The 24,843-nt window shown below is 41.8% G+C and overlaps 1 long non-coding RNA gene across 1 annotated transcript; it reads right to left on the minus strand.

Annotated features, from left to right (window-relative positions):
* Window positions 1-8,835: 8,835 nt before the first annotated feature.
* On the minus strand, window positions 8,836-22,853 carry LOC101950258 (uncharacterized). Its single transcript, XR_255041.3, has 3 exons — window positions 22,533-22,853; window positions 12,579-12,676; window positions 8,836-10,867 (listed from the first exon to the last, which is right to left on the minus strand). It is a non-coding gene; the product is annotated as an uncharacterized LOC101950258 (long non-coding RNA).
* Between the last annotated feature and the right edge of the window lie 1,990 nt (window positions 22,854-24,843).

Here is a 24,843-nt window from a genome sequence, read left to right on the forward strand (position 1 = left end):
CTGTTCTCTAATGGTCACAGACTCCTTTCCATCCCTTCTGTGTCTCAGTTCCATCTCTTCCCTGCTCCTAATCCCACTCCCATTTTCCTTACTTAGCCATTCCCAGTGTGCCCATCACCTCCAATCATTGTCCCAGTCTCCTTGTCCAAACAGTCCCACTTCTCCCACGTATACATGCTCGTTCCTTATCTGATCTCATTCCCCAGCTCCACTGATCTTCAGTTCCATTCTCCCTCACCACTCCAACTCCCAGTTTCAATTTCCCTCTCCCCCTTCAGTCCCAGTTTCTGTCCCCCTCTCCTGAGCTACCTGTCCTAATGACAGCTTTTGTTCCCTCTGCATTCAAATCAGGCAACTTCCTCCTATGCGTGGGGGTGGGGGTGCGTGGTGCGAGTACAGAATTACCCAATGCAGTCCAGAGCTACAATTGCATAGATAGTCCTGCCAACACTGTGCTGGAGCATGCCCAATGTGGACCAAATAGTCAGGGGATGTAGCTGCTAAAATCTATTGAAACTGAGCAAACTGTAATTTTTCAAAATGACTTAACTTGAACAAATTTGGGCAGATTTTCATAGGAAAGGCAAATGGCACATCCCTGACATAAAGGCCACCTGCCAAATTGTGTGCTAGAGATTTTCAAAGAAAAAGTCATCAGAAATGTTTTAAATGTGTGCAAAACAATGTACATTTCCCTAGCTGTGTTCTTGTAAATGGCTGAATCATTTGGGCTGAAGTTTTTCAAACTAATTCAGCCTGAGGCACATTAAAGTTTTGGCAGAGTTGTTTAGAACTCTGAAAACAAGGTCTTATAATGAGAAGGGTCAGGTAACCTTATTAGGCAGAACTACCCGTTCCACCTGAAACAACATGGCTACCTTCTAGCTTGTCTTTTTTTTCCCCCCCTAACAAATGACACACAATGAGGTTTCAGTGCATTCTCAGCCCGTGCTGCTTTATTGCTAAAAAAATTGTATACAGGTGCAGAGTTTCCAAGTTCATTTTTAAACAGTTCCTCTTTACAGTGTCAAAAGAATAAAGTCTTTTCTTCAAATCCCCAAAGATGCATAGATATAAAAGCAAGCTGCCTTTTGGAAAACTTCAGCTATATACAGGGAGAAATTTTCAGTATAACCACATAAAACACACTATCCAATGGAGTAAATAGGTTCCAGTGTTGCCACTAAATTCCTTCTCTAATCTTTCCTGTGCATGGTCTATTGAATACAATAAAAATGTGATCATGCTATTAGACGTTCAGTATTCTCTAACCTAGTTTCCAAACTTAAGGACTAAACTTTTTTTTTTTTTAAAGGCATCTACTCTATCCCCTTCCTATGTTGGAGCTGAAGACCACCTTCAACATTTCTCCTCTGCTCTTCCACCATGCTCCTCAAAGAGATTATTTACAAGGAAGTTTTATTTCCTTTTTGTTTAGAAGGGAAATAAGTGTGTGTTTGTAAATACACTAACTGCTTACCGCTCAGGCAATGTCTACACTACAAATACTACAGTGACAGAAAAAACTCTTCCATTGTTGTAATGTACACTACAGTTGTGCCACTGTAGTGTACATTACAACAATGGAAGAGTTTTTTCTGTCACTGTAGTAACTCCACCAACTTGAATTCTTAACCTCGCTACTGTCACTCTTCTGTCTACCTAGCCATAGGGGGTTTATGTCAGCATAGGTGCAACATTCAGGGGTGTAGATTTTTCACACCCTGAGTGTCGTTACTATGTTGACCTGAATTTTAAGTGCAGACCAGTCCTTATTTGTGGTGGTGGTGGTGGGGGGGGGGGGGGGAAGGGAGATACTAATGCAGGATTTTAAACTGAAGAGTAGTCCTGAAGGATGTCCAGTAGGGTTAAACATGTTTTAACTATTCCTTTTTGCCTACAGAAGTTGGCCCAGAGGAAAAATTTCAACCATATTCTGATACTATAAAATACAGTCATCACAGATTAAACCTTAATATTCCCTTTTGCATTTGGCAACTACTGTATATCTAAAGAAAGAACAATGAGAAAAAAACATATGGCCCCCACACCAAGCCTGCAGTGTGGGTGTGCTTGTATTACACTGGCTAAGAATGTAGACAGGTGTTAACTTGACCCATAAACCCTTCCTCTTGCCCCATTTTGTTTCTTCAAAGAAACAGGAGGGAATTTCTGACAGAGGGATTTTCACATAAACTAGGTCCTCCTGCAAAGTTAGATGTAGCCATAATAAGATAGAAGTAAGGAATCTCGCAAACTACTTGTCTCAGTCTGAGAGCTTCTATGAGTTTACATGCTTCAGTCTAGGAAAAGCAGCATTAGTTCTTGTGCTCTGCTACAGATACCATAACTTTTTTTTTTGTACATTCTCAGCAGAAATTTTCCCCAAACACCCACAAAATGGCTCAAGAAATATTCTTTACAGAAAACATAGTAAAAATTTGCAAACAAATAGATGGCACCTGATTTCCATTAGTTCTCTCATGTCACTCTTTTTAATCAGTGAAATTAAGAACAAAACATATTGTCACCTATGTTGCTAGAGGTCAGGACACCCATTGAGCAAATCTCATTTTGTAACTTTTTAAAAAATTTTAGTCTCAGAGCTCAACAAAATAAACACACAAGTTTGTCAAAAATTTCAGGTTCATTCTTACAGGGTGCCATTACTGCTGGTTCATACCAGTATGCTTCAGTACAGCAGCCTATGAGGCTAAAGAGTTACCTGAAAATACTATTAAAAAGCTATTCAACACCTGAAATATGTGGACTGTGCTTATTGATTTCAACCCCCTCCAAAGAATTTACCTCCCTAGGTCAAGACCTCTTTCACCTATTGTCAGGCAAATCCTACACTCAGTTTACTATGAGTCAGTTTTTATGTTATCCAACTTGGATTTCACCTGTTGCCCTCCCCACACCCTGGGAAACTCTGCACCTTTCTGTTTGCTACAATTGCAGCAGCTGAGAAACCTCATCTCGCCACTAAACATGCTTAGTTCATGCCCTGTTTTTTACATGCTCAGGGCACTAATGTGAACCAGGCAAGAGGTTAAAAAGGCGAGTTCTGATCCTCGTTCCTGATATGCAGTTTTGGTGCCATGCTTCTGTCCCTATCTGTATAATCTGCCCCTTTCTCTACAGAGGCAGTGCATTCTCTAAAAACAACATTTGAGAATCAAAGCAGTAAGTTCAAGCTATTGGTATATTAGTTCCTATTGCTTCATTATGAATAAATGCATATCTGAATTTACTGGTAATAACTATGTAACACTAGACATTTTGAATCATGCATAATTAGAATACTAGCTCTATAAGACTTGATTTGTGGGCCTGTGCCACTCTTCCTCATTTTGTCCATGCAGTTCTTTGTGCCTAGGGCTTCACAAATGAACATTCTCTTAGTTGCCCTGCAAACACACATTCAGTTTGAGAGAAAACAGAATTTACACAGGACATATGCTACAGCAAGTTAGAACATCTGACAGTAAAGATAAAAGGTAAGCCTTAGAGAATTTGGGTATACTGTGACTGCTTGGTACTTAGGTTTAGTGCCAGACATATCCTTTATTTATGCTGTGTATGTATACACATTATTCTGAAGTCAAACTTCAGGAAAAAGTGCAAAGCAGACTGAAGGAAAACGTATGTGTGTGGGGGTGTCCATAGGTAGCATTCTGCACTATGTGAGACACCCAGGTACCACTGTTGGCCCTTCGTGCCTTAGCCTGGCCATACTGTGGAGGCAACATGCTGAACCTTTGGGAGGAAAGGCTACACCTTGAACTGCCCAACATATAGCCCTCTGGCTCAAGTAAAAAGCTGTACGAATGGACTTGGGAGGAAATCTCAGCTAGACTCCATTCACAGCTGAAAGGATGGTCACTGCAATGCAGGGGAAAAAGGGGTCTCTAAGAGCACTGACAAACTTCCCCAGAAAAGGTTCTGTTCTCCCATTATTACGGAGAGGTAATTCCATAAAACCCTGAAAATAACCTTGACAGCAGAGCTGGTAGTGAAGTCCTGTTTAAAATATCGTTGTCCTGAAACTTGCCACAGCTCTCTATTCCCAAAAACTTGCCACATGGATTTCTTAGTGCTGTGAAGGTCCTTAACAGCCAGCTGTATCAAGCAGGAGCTGCAATTCACAGCATAGGTACTGGCTAGAACTTCTCCAGCAGCACCAATGAGCAAGAAAGCAGACCACAGGTTCCTGCACAGTCCACACTTCTGATCTAGACTTAGCACTGCTTAGACCTAGTATTAGCATGGCACTACTTGACAACCACCACATTATCTGAACTTTCTGCTTTGTTTTGCAAGCAAGGAAATCAAGGGCTTGGGGGGGGGGGGGGGGGGAGAGGAGAAAAACCATACCACAGCTCAGTGGCCTTAGGGCAGCAGGATCTCTGACATTGCTGCTATGAGCAGTCTTTGGAAATTTAGTCACCCCTGGAGAATAGTACACCAGAAAGTCTGCACTGGCAGCAACAAGCCGATAGCCTTCAAGTTTTCATTGTAACTGTGTAACACAGTCTTGCAAAACTCTACTCAGCTAGGAAAGTACATATTCTGGAAATATGAGCAAGATAGTGTTTTCATTATTATGGTAAAAGACTGGCAATTAGACTTTCGTAATTGTATAAGGCTGGTCTAATACCATCTAGTATGTCTAGGACATGATCAAGTTAAGGTCTTCTCTGGGTATGTTTCCTCTTTTAATAATAATTTAATGGCTGGAATTTATTTCAAATCACCATCTTTTAGATCACAGGTTTTCATGTCCAAGACTACTATTGGATATGCCCTACTTGCCAACATTTAACGACTTATCCATACATCCATCTTGGTTACATTATATTAGTGGTGCCCACATTTTGCCTCAACAGAGGGTCATGTTATCAACTTGCCAGGGGACAAATGGCCCCACCGAGTTTACTAAATAATGAAGCAAAGTTCAGCCACTCTCAGACACTACAGATGGTAGCATGCAATATCCCATCCTGATCAAAGATATTAAGCCACCACATGGATCAATACACACTTTGGTTTAATAATTCAATTCAGGACAGAACATGGCATGCTGAGCTGTATATTCTCTGCAGGCTACACTTCTGTACTGAAGACAAGGTCAGCTGTGGGTTATATTTTAAAACTCCATGGGCTCTTTTGAGTGCCCCTCCAATAGTTGCCAGGGACAAATACCGCAGCAGCAGATCAATTCTCCTCTGCCTTACCAGAGAATCTACTGCAATTGGCTTTGCAAAACTCAAAGGGTGAACAGAAAACAGTTTTAATCTTAAATGGAAGCATATGGCCAGTTTGTACTTAAAATTTTAAAAGAGGAAGTAGGATAGTCTTTTGAAATAAATAAATCCTGCAATTCTGTCCCTGCAGAAGAAACATTTGGGTTGTCAACATTTTGCAATACTTTCTTTTCAGGACCTGTCACAGCTCTACTTAGTTTCTTTTTACAAAAAACAAAAACTCCGCTCTCCAATAAAAGTTTGAATAAAAGCTTTCCAACTGTGGGAAATGGGTCTTCTTCATATCTCAGCACTTTCCTCTCAGAGGCACTGCACATGCTACACTACAAAACAAACAACAGGGAAAACAGTCACTCATACACAACTGCCCAGTCTTCCCCTATATGCACCAATTCTGACGCATGACCTATAGTTACCCAGGTTTTATACCAGGCTCATCACCATGGTATTCAAGCGCCATATTCCCTCAAAAGAGGGGAACAGTAAAAGGAATTCTTCCATCTTCTTAAAAAGAGAGACACTGTTCTCTTCATGCAACTCCCTGCAGCACAGACCACAAACTTATTTGGTTATTACCACTTATTCTACTGTACAATCTTGGTAATGCAAGTTAGTTACTATTACATGCAAAACAGTTATTGCTACTAAAATTCTAGTTTTATTAAATCTTTTTATGGCTTTGTTTGCATCAGGGATATTTCCCCCTACATACTGTGCTATTTTGCATTCCAGTTTCAGAGGTATTTTTTATCAATTGATTCCCCCAAGCACTAAACTACTTGATTCAATGGTATAGCTACTTTTGTTCAGAACTGAACTAGCTTTGAGCACAGTTCCCCAGAGCTCTACTGTAAACAGCCCACCTGCCCAATATACATGGAGAGACGGAATATGCAGAGACTCTGTTTTTTATTACATAATTAACTCTGCAAGAATCACTGGTTTTGTATCTCAATACATTTTGCCCATTTAATTAATCTAGATCAACTCAGAAACCCAAACTACCCATTTTTCCCAGGTGGCCATTTACAAGCAGGTCTCAAGAAAAGATGCAGTATCCTCTCTTAGCTGACAGCAGCCTGTTATTTTTAAAACAGAGGTGGATGAAAAACAATAGTGACAGAAATTAAAAAGCTATTCCAGGAAATCAGATAGATATGATACACAGATTGTTGCAAACCTGGGTTGGGAGTCATTTCCATCTCTTGCTTCAGTAGCCTAAACTGCCTGTTTGAGAAAGTGATAAATAAAGTTAAGATTTTGTCACAGTTATTTTTAGTAAAAGTCAGGGACAGGTCATGGGCAATAAAAAAAATTCAGGGAAGCCCATGATCTGTCTCTGACTTTTACTGAAATAATGGGGATGGGGGAACTGACCAGGAGACGACTGAAGCCCAAGCCCTGCAGTTGGAGGAGGGGGGAGCTCCAGCACCCACTGCGGTTGACAGCTTCAAGGCCCCTGCAGCTGCTGATGGCTCCAGTGCCAGTGACTGAGAGCTCTGGGGCCCCCACTGTCCACAGCGGCTGACAGCTACAGGTCCCCTCTGCTCTCAATGGCTCAGAGCTCCAAGGCCAGTGGCTCAGAGATACGGGACCCCCACTGCCTGCAGTGGCTGACGGCAGTGGGGCCCCTGCACCCGCAGCGGCTCAGAGCCCCCGCCAGCTGACAGCTCTGGCCCCACCACCCCAGGCACAGGGCTGAAGCTGAAGGGAAAATGTCACAGAGGTCTCTGAAAGTCACAGAATCTATGACTTCCACGACAAAAAATCTTATCCTTAGTGATAAACCATTTGGATTTCACCTAGCTCAGCTTTAGTAGAGGGAGAGGCGTTGTAGAGAGAGAGAGAGAGAGAGAAAATTGCCACGCAGTTAAAAAAAGAAATCAGATAGCTGGGAAAAGTATTGGAAGGGTCAATCTATAATTTAGGATTCTAAGTGTACAAAACTGACAAAAAACGTATAGACCTCAATTTGAATGTAATGATTTAACTAGTCTTACTAATTAAGATTAACATTAGTATCATATTTTTTAAACAGAGTTATTTCTGCAAAATGTTACTCTGCTCAATAGTTAACAGAGCTCATTAATTATACCCATATGAGAAGGCAGCAGAGTTGCCTATAAAACACGTACAGTGGCTCTTCAGCTTCTGTATGATGGAACGGATGGGTAGTAATGAAGCGGTCTACATAAAGATAGAATCTGCAAGAACAGTTTAGGGTGTTTCATTAAGACTAAAAGGAAACAAATGCCACTGTCAATTTGGTGTGTGTCCTGGATTTGTCTTGCAGTTCACCTTATATGGACGAAGAGAGGATTAGTCTGGATGCTCACAGTCTACTGTTTAGCCTAGATGGACTTTACCAAAAACAATACAAAAAAGTCAGCTATTATTCCACAAAGCCCATCAATTTAATAAATTCTGGTTCCAAAGATAACCTTGTCACTACGACTGCCTAAGAAGGATACTGCATCTTTAGACCACGTTCATAACATCTGTTACTGTCTGCTTTCTACTGTTAAGTTACATTGTTTATTATTGTCATTAATAATTTGCCACTCTGAAATTGTAAAAATACTACTAGGCTCATGCACTGATCCTAACATGGCACTACAGTTTGCTACAAAGCACTAATGCTTATGGAACTATACACATCTCAAAATGGAAGACATTGGTGATTTTGTTGTTTTCAAACAACTTGTAACATCATTTTGTCCACAAGTATTAAAATATATATATGTATATATATATCTATTGCACATGCCCCTTATTTATTTGTTTAACCTTTCATACGGGAAGATTTCCAACCAACATGGAGAAACAGAAGCGGAGCAAAGAGTAAAGTCTAAAGGCTGAGGCAGTATTGCTTGGCACAGCAGTTTCATAAAGAAGCTGGCAGGAAGCATACTGCAGTGGGGTCTTTTGGGCATGCACAACTGCATCCTGTGACAGCCACAGAACATTAGCCCTATTGTAATTTTATCTTAAAATTTAATCAAGTGGTTACATGTTAGGGGGCAGGCAGGGAAAGTCAACATTTGTTTCCATTTCTTGTTATCAGGCAGAGCTTGGAGACAATTATTCCTATCATGTGGCAAAGTGGGCTAAAGTGTATCCACCTTCTCCAGAATCCATTCTCTGCCTTTTACAATATATAGAAAACAAAATCAAATTTTCTATCAAGCTGTGCTAGAAACAGCTGCAAGTGGTTAAGTCAGAAGGGGGACAAATAGGGGTCAGGAAGGTGAAAAGAAGAATCACCAGGCTTAAGACGACATATTTGCCATAATGGATGCCTTCTAATCACATTTAAACCTGTGAAATTGACAGCAGATATTTTCCTCACTAATGGTCTGAGCCTGCCTCTACTTAAATAAATTCAAAAATCACATTGACTTCAGTAAGAGGCCCTAAAAGGGAACGTATTTTTCCAGTTGTCTTTAACACTCAAAAATCTGAATTCTGTTTGGCAAGGGACTGCACTGTATTGAAAGGAAATCAGCCCAACTGCCTACCCATGACGAATATAATCATTTCTCCAAGTGAACAGATAAACACAGCTGACTGTGCTGTACTGGTGCTTTTTATATTCTGATGCCATTACATCTTGTGTTATTTTCAGCATAAAATGTACAGCTCAACATTCCCTACCCAATGAGACTGATTTTCTCTCCAAGAGAGCACAAAACAGGAAAAGATGTAATTAAACCTTATTGTCACATCACAAGTTCACTGTGGCTCTTCACAACTTTATTCCCAGGAGGGAAGAGCAGGACCAAAGCCAGTGCATGGGTTTGTTCAACTCCAGAATTTGTTCTCCTTCAACTTCCACTATGATAGATTACACAGATATAAGAAAAAGTTTCTTTAGAGATTCTCTCTTCCCCATCCTTATATAACCCCTTCCCTTCTCTACCAGTCTTAAAATGTTGCTCTTGCTACTTGTCACCAGGAGCTAAGTAGAATTTCGTGGTTTTTTTTTTGTTTTTTTTTTTAAGCCATTTTTAGGCTGCCTGGCTCTCTCCAGTGGTTTTCTAAAAGAAAACAAAAAATAATTTAAACAGAGCCTATACCCCTTTTTTGATCCAGATTTGAAATTGTATTATTTTAAATCAGCAAATCACATTTGCTAAATTCACATTAATACAAGCTTGGAATAAGGTGCACTATGAAGAGGTCCAGGTTCAAGTGGAAGAAAACACAAACCAATTATGGCCTTTCCACCAAGAAACCTCATTGACCATACAGACTACCACTGCAGGGAGCAACTAAACAACATAAAGCTTCTATCTAAAATGGAAGGAAAACATCCCGTATAAGTCACAAGTGATGGAGACAAAGAATCTGGTGTAAACACGTAAGAACCATGATCTCCTCCTTAGTTTGGGATGGAGATACAGGGGGAGCCAGAAAAAGAGCACACTTCCTTCAGCATTTCTGCTCTCTCTGAACTTGTTTCTCTATCAGACCTCCCATCTACACCCTGGAAGAGTACTCATCCCAGTTCTCCAGTAGCCAAAGGAGAGTTAAAAACCAACTCCATCAGCAGTATGAAGTTATAAACTGCACTCAGGACGCTGAGGGGATGAATTGGAACATTATACTTGTAGCCTCTCCCATCCCACCAGAGGCCAGTTCCTTTATTAAAAAGATGAAGTTCTGTCCCATCTCTTGGATCACAGAGTTTTTTTGTTCCTTTTGCTGCTAAAGCTGCTGGAGAAGACTGGAGATACAATGTAAACCCAACACTATAGGATTAACTTTAGCAGTAGGAGGTTCTCAAAGATTCATCTTCTTAGGGAAGGGGTTTGCTACAAAAAGAGACAGTGCAGAGCAACTTCTTTTCCTGGTGAAAGCTCTTCACATTCACTAGTTATGTGGATTTACACATGCAAATGCTTTTGATCACAGAATGTGATGATTCATTCATCCATGATGGACAAGGTAATTCTGTATTTGTTTTTGTGCATTAGCTGCTTCACGAGGTGACATTGAGACATTTATCTACAAAGTCAGTTCTTTGTTCTGGATTAGGACATCTTCGTTATGGGGATTTTTCAGGATTGTGGTTTGTTTTTTTTTAAGCTTGTTCCTCGTTTCAGGGTGGAAATGTATTCTTGCTGCAACCTTTCACACATGTTGAAATAGCTTGGCACAGCATCACATGCAGATGCATTATCCATTTACTTGGACACAGTTGGAGAAGAAGTTACCCTCCTAAGATACAGAAAGGAGACTGGTTTCTGTGTGAGCATTCTTGTAAAAATCTTCTCTAGGGTGCAAAAACAGAGCTCAAAAACTCTGAAGACATCACTTCAGGGACATATCAAACATTGATTTCAGTTGCTCGCTTGTAAGGGTTGGTAAAATGCTTGCTGTGTGCTCCTATGGGGGAAGCCAGCTGCTGCAGGCTCCATACTTCAAATGTTGGTTTAAGAAGTTGAAACATAAAGAGAAGAATATTTCCTCATTACACGCCATGGAGATAAGGAAAAGACTTTTCTTCACCAGTAGTGGAGCATCCACCATTCACTGTCTCTGATCAGTTTCTAAGCAAAAGGAACAGAGTAACTTCTTCTGGGATGCCAGGAACAGGCCTGAAAACACAAAAGGAAAAACAGAAGGAATAACTGAGAGAACAGAATGAAATTAACTCAAAATTAAAATGCTCAAAAGTTCACTTCTTCAAAATCTGATTTCAATTTATACAAGATCAGAACGTTGCACAAACGGCAATGATAGCTAGACTTGAAGTTCTTAAGAGTTCTAACTTTAGAAGTCTCTAGGCTGGCTAAGTAAACACTACAGATACACCTCTACCCCGATATAACGTGACCCAATATAACACGAATTTGGATACAACATGGTAAAGCAGTGCTCCAGGGGGGCGGAGCTGCGCACTCCGGTGGATCAAAGCAAATTCGATATAATGCGGTTTCACCTATAATGCGGTAAGATTTTTTGGCTCCTGAGGACAGCGTTATATTGCGGTAGAGGTGTATACTGAACTAAAAACTTACTTGCTCACACAGAAGCAGTGTGTCCAGCAACAAATATCACACTGTTGGGAATGTGGTAGGTAGCTATGTTGTTTCTTAATTGTGACACAGAAATATACTGTAGCAAGGGAAGTGTGGTGCCGGGAAAAGAATACACATATTGCACCTTGATTGTGTATTTGGCCACAAGTTCAAAATGAACAGGTACCATAAACCAGGAGCTAATTAACCACAATCTACAAGTCTATGAATACCACAAGTGAAGAAAGGTGTTCATAGTGGCTGTAAGATCACACAAGTTAGGTACTTTTCCTGCTCTCACTTGCTTTTCTTCATTCACTCAAGAGTGAGAATCCCAGTGCGACTACACCTATGCTCCTGCACCAATAGAACTTCCTTGACATCACTGATCATTAGTGGCAGTTTGAAATGAAGTTTTTGTTTTAAACTGATGATGCCAGTGTTGCTGGCAAGATGAAATGGTGTAGGGTCACAACCATGTTGCTACCAAGAGATCATTTTTCTCTTCTATAGCAGGAAGCCCATCAATCACCCTCTCTATGCTGCAATGTGGGAAAGGGGGAAGATTTCATATACACACCAGTTTTTATTCTTCCTCCATTATCCTCTTCCCCCCCTTTATCTGTTTTTTCCTTGCCTATGTCTCCCTCCCTGCTCTATATCACTTTCATTCCTTGCTTGGCAGGTAGCTGAAATTAATCTTCTCGTTAATATTTTAGGGTCCCATATTGAAAGACTGGGTGGATATTAGGTGGATAAGAAAAACACAACTATTGTACACATCTCTCTAACTTTCTCACCAAGAAGCTCAAAGCACTTCACAAATATTAATGAATTTCACATCATCATACCCATATAAGTAGGAAGGTCTTATTATTCTCATTATACAGATGGGGTAACTGTGGCAGAGAGGATGAGTGACTTGCTTAATGTCACACCAGAAGTCAGTGGTGACCTGGAAACAGAATCCAGTGTTTCCTGACCCCCTGTTCTATGCCTTAACCGCAAAAACATCTTTCCTCATTGCAAGAGACAAAAATGAAATCAAAGCCCTGGAATTGTTTAGTATTTGACATTTTGACTAACAATCAGCATAAAAGAGAATGCAAATAGCATTTATTCTTGCTGGAATAAATCATTAAATCAGGCTCAGTTATCAGGAGCAGCCCAAGCAGACACTGTGGTAATAGTCCAGTACCCCTATAGCATCCCAAGGAAAGCCAAATTCCCCTGGGACTGACTTAAAAAAAAAAAAATCAGAAACCAAAAAGAAACAGTTTATACTTACCCTTAACTTCATGGCCACATATGCCATCATTTTCCACCAAGAGCCCTTCCTTTTCAGTTTGCTGATTGGCACTCAAAATGGAATACAAGTGAACCTGACTGGCACAACAAGGTGGATAATAAATAAATAAATAAAACAAAAGAGCAAAGCAAGAACAAAATTTCTGTCATTCTGACATTTTGCAGGGTACAAACAACACTAGGAAAAGAGCAACAGTGGTATCTTTCAGGGATTAGTTAAGCAAGAATCATGATGTTACTCCATAAATTATTATACAGATGAATTAGTCTTTCCTCCCCCCCGATAGGAAAAAAGGCCTACTGAGCCACCCTAGAAATAGCTCATACATCCCAACAAAGACCTCATTCTAAATAGTAGCAAAATGCCATTGGTTTTAAAGTTTAGTTTTCAATGGATTAAATGGGAGCAAATCAACTTTCCCCTTCACTTCTGGGGAGAAGAGCACCTACCCAAGACACTTACAAAACGTTTTTGTTCAGAAACCATTCTGTACCCTGAGGTAAGAATATGCATGTTATTCAATAGATCAGTTGGTGAAATCTTTCATGTCAGTCAGTTTGTGCAACACTTACTCCTGGGGGAATTCTGCGCTACTGCGCAAGCACATATTTAATGAGCCCAGCAGATTTATAATTTTTCACACAGAAAAAAGCTGCTGCCAAAATGTTGCTGCAGCTTTGCCTTTTGCGCACCAGAGGGCGCTGTGGCGATAGAACAAAGTTGCAGCTCCCTGCAGGGAGGGAAGAGACAACTGCTTTCGCAACCCGCGTCAGGCCAGGTCAAGAGATGAGCTGTGGGGTGCTGGGTGGGTGAAGGGGGTCAGACAGGGGCTCATAAGAGCTAGTGGGGGAGGACAGGACCTCTGGGGGAGGGAGGTGCAGAGACACATGGGGATGGGGAGGGGGCAGAGCTACACAAGGACAGGGGAATGGCTGGGTGAGGGAACAGAGGCACATGGGGACGGGGCAGATGTGCCTGACTGAATGGGAGAGGCTAGGGTCAGCCAGGATCTGCAAGGGGAAGCTCCCCAACAATCCTTCCCTGCCCCTCCACCCCCCCAAAAAAAACTGTTCCATACTTTTCCACCCATACGCAACAGCTCTCCAAGTTCACACCTAGACTCTTTCCCAGCAATTTATTTCCCTCTCCCTCAGCTCCTCCGTTACCCCTGACTCCCCCAAGCCTTTGCTCTGCTTCTGAGGAATGTGGGAAATACGGTTCTGTATTGTTGTTTAAATGAATTATTACTCAGAGTTATGTATTAATATGCCTAGTAAGGAATCTATTTGTCAAAAAACATTTCCTGAATCTTTTTTGTTGTCTGTATTGTTACAGACATACTTGCTGATAGGTATTTTGAAATAAATGATCAAAAATAATTGAAACTTGGTGTGATTATATTGTGTTATTTTGACAAATAAAATATGCAGACTTTTGCAGAATTTTAAAATATTGTGCACAGAATTTTTAATTTTTTGGCACAGAATTCCATGAGGAGTAAACACTGTACTCCTCAGCCTCCTAAAATGTATATACCCATAACTCATGTAAATCCATGCACAGAAGAGCTCACCTAGAGAACTAGATATACAATACATTACTGCCCACATTGCTTTTAATTGTATTTGTTCTGTAAGAATTTTTTTTTTTATGGTGATAATTGCTCAACACACTGGGACTGAGATTTTCCTACAGACATATGTCCAACTCCATTTCCTTAGAAACTGGGGTGAATGGAATTATTGCAGATTGATAAAACAAATACATCTTTAATGCCTGTCTGAAGAGTTGGAGGGGGAAGGAATAATATCAGGCCTCAAGAATGTGATGCTGACAACCCAACTGGTAGAATGATGGATCACCTGTAAGCAGGGTTGCTTCATTACACTGAGCTTACACAATTAAAACACACTCCCAACAGACACATGAAAGCATTCTGATCCTTTTTATTCTCCTCCTCCTGTACTGCAGAACATTTTCACAGGCAGAGAAGAGCCAGAACCTTTAGCCAAGATGCAATCCACTGATCTATTATGATTTCTAGCTCTATTTTCTCAAGCTAGTCCTTACATTTTCACATTGTAAAGGTCAGAATTTGACAATCTCAAATCAAACTACAATAACTAAATACACAATAGATAATTTGAGAGCATGTGAACACAACATTAAATCCTTCATTGAAGGATTCATTTGAGAAAGAATAGTGATCCCAAGCTCTCAGAAGCCTATGCATCATGACCAAAGAGGAGACAATTTCCAAGAGATGTTAGAATGAGCAAAGTAAGACCCGAGACTACAAGTGAGTGAACTACATATTAAAATAAGTCACATTTTAAATATTTCATCTGCTGCTGCCTTTTCATAACTACATCATGCAAATGAGTGCCTCAACTAGTAATGTACCTCAATTTGCTAGGGGCAAAATTTTCAGACATATTCACTAACTTCATATTCAATTTTTAGGGTGCTCAGCTTGACATCCTTTCTACCTGATTTTCAGAGGTGATGTGGAACCATTCATCAAACTAACATCAATGGAAACTGCAGGTGCTCTGAACTTTTGAAAATCAGGCACAAGTGAATGAAGTTTATTTAAAATTAGTGAACACTTCTTTAAAAAGTTGCTACTTACAAAAAGAGGATTGTTTGGTCATAAGATTAGTAATTTACAGGTATGTTGCATAGGATTTAATTTTAGTTGATAACTGTCAGTAAACATCCATTTTAGCTGACACTGAAATCAATGGAAAAAAACAAGTCCTCTGCACCCCTGGTGTCACAGGAGTAAGAGGTGCAGCTGAATCCCTGTGCTGCCTCAGGGCCTGTGACACCTGATCCTTGCAGGCATAAGGTGTGGGGGGAGGTTGCGGACCTGGAGGGGCAGAGCAGAGACCCCTGGCTAGGACTACAAGAAGAAGGACTCACCTAGCTGAGGGTGAGGTCACAAGGTGCTGAATGGCTCCTGCGGCAGTGGAGGGAGCCCTCTGCCCCGCTGCTAAAGACCCACTCTCTCACTCACCATCAGGGAATGCCAGGGGTCTCTGCTCTGCCCTGACCAGACCACAGCCTTCCCCACAATTTGCACCTGCAGGGATTGGCAGCTCCCCTGTGGCAGAAGTGTGGCCATGACATGAAAGGTGCAGACGGCTCCCTACATGGCTGCAGAGATGTGGTGTCCAATCCCTGTAGGCACAAGGTGCGGGACAGGCTATGCTCATCCTGGCCCAGCGGATCAGAAACCACCCAGCCAGGGGTGCAAGGAGAAGGACGAGCTTCCAGCTGCAGAGGAGGCCATCCTGCTGCTGAACAGTTCCAGCCCAGGATGGCTTCCACACATTGGCCAGTGAGGTAGGGAGGGAGTGAGTGGGGCCGTGACACCCAATCCCTGCAGGCACAAAGTGCACGGAAGGCTTTGGGTCCTGGCCCAGCGGCGCAGAGATCTCCAGCCAGGACTGCAAGGAGGAGGAGGACGAATTGTCCCCAATGACAGAAGAGCCCACCCCACTGCTGAATGTCTCCATCCCCGGGGCAGGAGCCATTTCAGCAACAGGGTGATCTCAACCATGGCTAGGGACTCATGGTCCTCCACGGGGGGGTTCTGCTTCACCCAGCCAGGATGCCAGCCTCCCCCACACCTTCTGCCAAAGGGACTGGGTGTCACCAGCCCCACAGCCATGCACAGACCACTCTGCAGCTGCATTGTCATGACCGCACTCCCTCACTCACGTGCCAGGAAGGTGGGAGCCATCTCTGGTCAGGACTGTTCAGCAACAGGGTGACCTTCCTCACAGCAGGGGAGGAGCGGGGGGGCCTGGCTTGTCCTCCTTGCCGCTCCGAACTGGGAGTCTCTGCTCCACAGGCCAGGACCACAGCCTCCCCCGCACCTTGCACCCTGGTGTCTTGGACCCCTCAGCCACTCAGGGAGGGGCCTGTAGTCCTGCTGTTAGCACTGCCCTAATCCTAACCCCAGCCTCACCCGCCACAACTGTAAAAATAAAAATACTTAAAAATGGGGGCGGGGGAGGAGGTTAAATTGATAAAAACTGTCAAAATTGTAAACTAAGCACATCTTTTTTCTAAGACAATCAGATTTTCCAGCTGCCAGCACTGAAAACTTAAGGTGGTTTCTAACATACCCCAATTTGCATGCAAGTTCTCTCACTCTCTCCTCCATACAGCATAATTAAAAATTAAAGTTAGCCAGCACATACGGAAGCATGAGGCAGAATAAGATACAGCTCACCTTTAAACTTAAAGACTTATTTTGTTGCCAGTAAACAAAGCAGTTACAACTTGAAAGCTCTGTATGGAACACATATAATAGTAAGGTGTCCTTTTTATAATTACTTTTCTGTTAATTATGGAGGGGTCAATAGCAACTCCAAAGTTAAGATTAAGTAGCAATCACAACACAAAGCAGAACTAAAATTCCTCTGTTTTATACTTTTCATGAGTGAATATAGTCTATACATTTGGAACAATAACTCACAAGACAACTGAATTGTCTATGTAAGTTTTGCAGTAAAAACATTTACTAACTGTTGCTATGGAAATATTTTTAAAGTGTCCTCTTTATGGAATGTCAATCTGTTTCCCCATATATTTCTTTGGTTCTCTCTGCTAAACCACCCTATTCCCCCACCAATTCTAAAAGTCACACTCACACAGGTAGCATCTTGGACATAAGCCACTGTTGAAATTTCAAAATTAAAACACACATGAAGAGTTGGAGCTTATTTACATGGGAAAATTTACCAGCATAATTATACTGGTATAACTCTTCATATGGACACTCTTATTAAGGTAAAACAGTGCACTTTTCCAGTTAATTTATGTTACTTTGGAAATGGTATAAGCTAAACTGGAAAAAGGTACTCATACTAGAACAAGACTGTCCACACAAGCAGTTATACCAGTATACAGTGGTATAATTATGTCAGTGAATTTCCCTGTGTAGACAAGCTCTTAGTCTCCTAATTCAAGACAATTTAATTAAGTTTTGTCCAGATTAGCCAACAGAACTGTTCAGATCCACCAGGTACTTGTTTTTCCAATACCACCTGCCTGACCAGCTGTGCTTTGCCAAGCAGGGCAGCAAGGGCTGATATCTGTGGAAGAGAATGGAATTGGAATGGCTGGGGGTGTGGGAAAAGTAGTAACATAGGTTTGTGAGTGCACACAAAGGCATAGTGATTGAAGGTCATGTGTGATGGATGTAGGCAAGGAAGTGTGGAGAATGCAAAAATCAAGATTACAAGAGACTGCTAACTACGGATTTCCTGTTTTTCATGGTTGCACTGGTGGCATGGTCACATGAGCAAGTTAAACCAGAGCTGGCATGGTATTTATGAGAGGTGGTTTTTACCACCATGGGAAAAAGCAGTTAGTCTCAGTTTAAGGCATTTTCTATTTCTATTTTCTGTTTCTTCAATGCACACCTCATTTCAATTAGTTTTAGATACATAAGGCAGTAGATTTGTAATTAATTTAGGGTAATACAAATAAAGTAAAACTGCAGTGGGCATAATACAAATATATGTAATTATAATACTAAATATCAGAATGTTTGTATACAATTTAGTTTGGTATTTTCTCAAGGAAGTTATACGTTATCACATATTTCAGTTTTCATTATAATATAAACAAAAGTAAAAAACATTTGATTATCTGAAAGTGACAATAATGCAGAGTTGCACGCTTGAAGCATTAAGCGATCAGAAGCACACAAAGTTGCAGACTACCAGTCTAGATCCATTTGGTCAGGCACCATTCTGTAGCAGAAGACTAACTTTGATGTAGTGGACAGACCAAGCCTATTCCTCCGTTTTTAATGGATGTAGCCATAGTTTCAAAAGATTCATTCTGTGTTTGCTGAACTTGCTGGACACCAGTACAATTATTTTTCCAGTTCAAACCAAGTTTAAGACAGTATTTACCAGCACCTTGTCCTAAACTAGTTTTTCCAGGAAATTGCCAAATGGAGTTTAACTGCTTTTTAACCATGTTTTTGATTTGAGGGAATATACATGAGAGCTACACTACCTGCTAGGCTCTAATGGTTTCATAAGCAATGGTCCCCAGAGTTAATTTTTCCTTCAGATCCTCCTTTTCTATCACAAGTATTGATTTAAAATGCAGTTTTGGTCAGAAAACTGAGCAACTAAAAATGGCAGCTTCTTGATTGATCTGCTTTTTGCATTGCTTCTAGTATTTTCTACTGTATTCTTTGATAAAAAGATTTTGCTTGTGTTCTCCAGCAGCATAAGTTGGATTCCATTCTGCCTTGTGCATCAGCAACAAAAAAGTCAACAAACTTCCAACTACAGATTTATTTATTTTTACTGGCAATTAGGTAAGAAGGAGTATCTTGATTTTCACATCAGTGCGGAATGGAAACAGATATGGAATCACATAGTAAGGGGAAAGTTCCTGTAAAAAACACCATCTGAACTAGGATTCCATTTTTTCGCTGAAGAAGTTAATGGCATCTCAAGCACTTGAAGCCTGGCCACAAAATGCTCCAATAGGAGCTTACAGTCAGTACAGAAATGAATGTCCTTCACTCTCCTGCCATTGTATTCTAGAGAGAAGTTTTAAAAAGAAGCCAGAACACCATTCTATGCAATAATGGGGAAAAATAAAACAGAAGCAAGGTCAGAAAAAAAGTTTTAGAGAACTTCCCTTTCTTTTATTTTTCCTTCTCAAAGACTATGTTGACCTATGAAGGTAGGGGGCTGGACATAGATAATCTCCTGAGCTCCTCAAACAAATCCTCCAGACGGAAAGGAATGTAGAAATTGCTCAACAGCAACTCTTCAGATTCAGGCAGCATTTTTAGCCCCAGCTGGCCAGGGGAGTTTAGAACACAGACAGTCAGGTCCTCGGTCCCCCCAACGCCTCGCCCAGGGGAACAAGATTATTAGGTTTTATTTTCTGCAGCTCTTGGGGAGCCAAGGCAGCTAAATATAACCATTAATCCATGTTCAACGTACCTACTGCTATCATGGGTTGAATGGAAGTGGTGAGTGCACGCATGTGAAGGAGAAGGGAGTTACTTGGCTTATTATTATTCTGTTAATTCTAGTCAGAAGCATTACCATATTTATTCTGGAATATCCAAGCAACATATCCACTTCTTGCAGAATTGAAGAGAACAGAATCTAAGCTTTAATTTGAAAAAGAATGATTCTCTCAGTTTGTATTAGGAAGATTTACTTACAAGAAATCTATGTGAGTGCAGTCTTCCTGAATATGCACACAACCTAAAACAATAGTTAACTCAAACTTAAATACAGTATAATTTAATTATGGACATGGATAACTATTTCACTTCTAGTTATTTTATTAGTAACATGCATCTAATTTCAAACTCAGATGTCCAAAACTCCAAATGTCCTCTACCTACCAAGACTTCCACCTTCCTCCTGACATGTACAATGTAGTTATGTATTTTCAACATCAAATTCTACAGCAAACTGAAAATTTAATGACTGCATTAAACAACACTAAGAATTCTATACTTATTGTATTAATCATTTACAGATTTAACTAAGTAAAAATTGTGGAAGTTCTTTCGATGGAGGTTTTCAAAAGGAGGCTGGATAGCCATCTGTCATGGATGGGTTACACAACAAATCCTGCATCTTGGCAGAGGGTTAGACTAGATCAGGGGTTATCACAACATTTTTGGGGACCTCAAGAGTGTGGCCACCAACTCTTGCTGGTGGCTGCTCTGACAATTTTTCCTAAAATACTTAATTAACTTTAGGAAAAACAAATAAATATGCACATACACACGTCCGAATCGTAATTTATTTACGTAGGGTTTGTTTTTTTTTGCAGATTCAACAATAAAAATTAGGTCCAGTAAAGAATAGAGACAACTGTACATTAATAAAATAAAAACTCAAATAAGGTGTCAGATTACAATCATTACAATCAAATAAGGTGCTTTTCATGTTCTTGTCTTTTGTTATTATTTCTTTTGCTTTTTTTTTTGGTTGCTTTTTTTTTTTTTTTTTTTTTTTAAGACTTGCTAGCTAGTAAGTCTGCCGCTGTGAAAAGTGATATTTGTATGGTTGTTAATATCACCTTTCACAGCTCTCAACAAGCTACCAAGTCTGCTGTGGAAAGTGATATTAGCAACCATACAAATATCGATTTTCACAGCAAAGTCTTCTTAGACCTGGCAAGCCAAGGAACAAACTAAACTCTGGATGGGGAGGTAGGTAGGAGGCAGCAGGGGCCGGGGTGATGGGCAGTGGTGGTGAGCCTGTCATGTGGCTAGGGTCAAAGCCTGGAGCCTCATGGCTGTAGCCCAAAGCCCTGCAGCTAGGGCCTGGAGCCTGCAGACTATCACACCCAGGCTAAAGCCCAAAGCCTGAGCACCAATGCCCCCAGGAACTCACACTGGTTGCCTGCTCCTCTGGCATCTGTGGCTCCAGAGGGGGACAGGGCCCAATGCCTGCTGGCAGCCTTGGGGGAGGGGCCACTGTGTGGCCCCTTCCCCAGTCACCACCACCCAGGAGGCTGTGGCAGCAAGAAAAAGCCCTTGCTCGCCACATTTGAGACATGCTAGACTAGATGACCCCATAGTCCCTTCTAACCCTATGATTCTATGAAAAACGTTCTTTTATCACATCAGAGCAAAGGCCTAGGTGCATAATTTAGTAAGTACATTGACCTTGGCAACAAGTTACAAATCTGGAAAAGGGGAAGCTTGTTTTTAAATAATATTGTATTAGGTGAATTTTCTCATTGTTTTTAGAATACTTTCCTGCTTGCGGTCTTCAATAATCATTTGGAAACTTGAAACTGAAATCAATTTTCTTGTTAACATTTCCCTCTCTCCAGGGTGCATAAAATCTCCTTTACTGCTGTAGGATTGCTTGTGAATCCTGACTTTGAATTTTTAAGCATCTGAAATCCATTCCCTTGTGTGCACCCCTCACACAATGCAACACGCTCACAAAAAAAATAGAGGAAGAAAAAATAGATCAAGTCATCAATTTAACAGAGTTCCGCTAAGATCCAGACTTCATGAATCTTTTAATAGTGTAATTTTCAGTCCTCTCTCTATTTTTATAATCTGAAATAGTCAGCACTCTTTTCACCAGTTGAATAGACTAAATTCAAATTATGGGTTTTGATTTTTCTGCCACATGCACATCCACAGTTGCAGCTGTTCTCTGAACATAAATTATAGCTGATTTACTATGCAGGAAATATGTTCTTTTAACCATCTGCTGCAGCCTACTAAGAACTCTGTATCTAATGCATTACTCTGGGTTATCCATACTTCCAGCGTCTCTAAAGTTATTCAGATTTCTTCAGGGTGTATTCGAGCTCTCCTCATTCAGACAGACTTGAATTCAGCACCCTTTAAACCAGCACTCCTAACTATTTCTGCTATGGTTTTCTACGAACCCTTGAACTACAGTAATATTAAAGTACAACAGTGACAAGCCCAAAGATAGACAGACGATATAAACCACAGCAGACGGGTAGCTTCTGGAGGAGCATTATCAACTTGAGTAAACTACCGTGTGTGTGTGTGTAACATTCAGATACGGGGAATCTAATTAAACACTCCCCCTGGAATGCTGAGGCTCCAGTTTTGGAGCATCGCTAATGCACACAGTCTGCCAGGCCCAATCCGATTCGGGGGGTTGAGGGAGTGGGGATGAGATGGTGAGGAGGGGGCACGCAGACACCCATCCCAATCAGGGGAACACCGTACACACAAACACACACACGGCGCGGGAGGGGACTGGAGACAACGAAGACGTACGTGCCCAGGCCCAGCGCGCTCAGGGATTAAAGGTGGGGGGCAGGTACTTAACCTGAGCGAGTACCAGCCGGAATTCGAACACGGCCAGGCCCAGCCCAATCAGGGTGCAGGAAGGGGAGGCGGGTACACACACACATACGTACCCGGGCCCAGCCCAAGCAGGGAGCGGTGAGGTCCCGCCACTAGCCAGGCTCAGTCTCGCTCCTCAAGCAGTCGTTCCCCGCTCCGTTTACCTGCCCCTGGCCGAGGCCGCCGGGCCGCGGCCGGCCCTCTCCCCTCAGCCTCCTCCTCTCACTCCGCCATCTTCCCCCGCTCACCTCGACCACCCGGCTGGGGGCTCAGGCGCCCGCCGCCTCCAGCCCCACCCACTCGAGAGCTAACCTATCGGGCACCGCGTCGTCATCCTTCCGCCTTCGACGAGCATTGGTCAGTGGACGCATCCGTCAGAGGTACTTGGCGCCCGCCTGCAAAACTCTCTCCTCTGATTGGTCAGAAGAGGAACACCCTTTGGCGAAAGTATTGGTTACCCCGTGGGATAAGACCTCCCCTCTCACTCATTCTCTCACCCCTCCCCCGCACCTATATTTAAAGGGGCCGTTTCGAATTAAACGTGTGTTCCTGTGACTGCGATTCCAGCTGGCTGGCGCGTGGGAAAGGCACCGGGGGCGGGGCGGGGCGGGGCGGCACCGCTACTGGGGAGCGAGGTCATAGGACCGGAGCCCAGCCCTTACCGGAGGCGTCGAAGGTTATGGCGCCCCCCTCACCCAAGGCTGTTTTACCGCGAAAGCCCCACGCTGCCTAGAGCACGTGGAGCCAGCCCCGGGGGACCTGAGCTGTTCGCCCGCATGGGATTTGAACGTGTAGTACCACTAGCAGCGCCTGCCCCACCTTATCAGCTGGGACAGACATCCCGGAGCCGTCCTGGCAGCTAGGCCCGTATTCCCCTCAGTGATAATACGAGGGAGGGGTAAAATTATGCGCACTTGTGCCCCATTCCCTCCTTTTATAAAAAAAAAAAAAGCTAAAGCTAAATCCTAGATTGGCTCTCTGCTAGTTTTTCCACAGGAACGCCCCTGGGTTGTTTTAGACCTTTACCCACTGTCTAAAATACAGTTGTCCTGATTACTCTAGACAAAAAGTGTTAATTTTTTTAAGTATATCAAAAGTAGGAAGCCTGCCAAACAATCAGTAGGGCTACTGGACAATCAAGGCACTAAATAAGTACTCAAGGAAGATAATGAAATTGTGGGAAAGTTAAATTAATTATTTCCCTTGGTCTTCACTGCAGAGGACCTAAGGGAGACTCCTATACCTGTCATTCTTTTTCAGTGACAAAGGTGAGGAACTGTCCCAGATTGAGGCATCAATGGAGGTGGTTTTAGAACAGACTGAAATTAAATAGTAATAAATCACCAGGACCAGATTGCCTCTGAAGCATCTTCCACTGGAACACCATTATCAGAAGACACTGGGATAGATGGATAATTAGTCTGACCCAATATGGCCATTCTTATGAATCCACCATGGTCGGTGGTAATTTGTTCCCATGGTTAAATTAACCTCATTGTTAAAAATGTGTGCTTACTTTCTGATTGGAATGCATCTGGTTTCAACTTCCAGCCATTGGTTCTTGTTATGCTCTTCTATATTAGATTAGAGCACTTTTAGAATGCTGTATTCTCTCCCCAGGAAGATATTTCTACACCAATCAAACCATGCCACCCCTCAATCTTTTTTGATAAGCTTATCAGAATGAGGTGTCAGTCTCTCATTGTAAAGCATTTTCTCTAGCCCTCAAAAATCACTTGAGTCTTTCCAGTTTTTCCAACATCCTTTTTTAAAATGCAGACACCAGAACTATACATGCTATTCTAGTATCAGGATCAATGCTATAAACAGAAAATCTTCCTACTCACTACTTCCATTTATACATCCAAGAATTATTTTAACCTTTTGGACACACAAAGCAGTAAGGGCTTATGTTGAGTTACTTGTCCACTATGACTCAAATCCTTTTTAATCTCTGCTTTCCAAGATTCACTTCCGCCCTTCGATAGGTCTGGTCTGCATTCCTTGTTCCTAGGAATCCAATTTTGTATTTAGCAGTATTAAAATGTATTATTTGAATAGGCCCAGGTTACTTAGCAATCCAGATAACTTGGTATGACTGCCCCATCCTCAACATTGTTTATCACTGTCATCTGCAAATGTAGTGATTTTATATTTACTTCCAAATCATTGATGAAAGTGCATCAGGCCTATTACTGATCCTGCATAACCCCACTAAAAACAGACCCATTTGATGATTTGCCCTTGACAACTGGTAGTGTAGTGCTGTTTTTTAATCAGTGTGTCATCTGGTACTAAATAGGTCTAAGAATCTCAGAACATATCTACCCCGATATAACGCGACCCAATATAACATGAATTTGGATAGAACACAGTAAAGCCGCG

The sequence above is a fragment of the Chrysemys picta genome, chromosome 4 (assembly GCF_011386835.1).
Source record: "Chrysemys picta bellii isolate R12L10 chromosome 4, ASM1138683v2, whole genome shotgun sequence".
NCBI classification, from domain to species: Eukaryota; Metazoa; Chordata; order Testudines; family Emydidae; genus Chrysemys; species Chrysemys picta.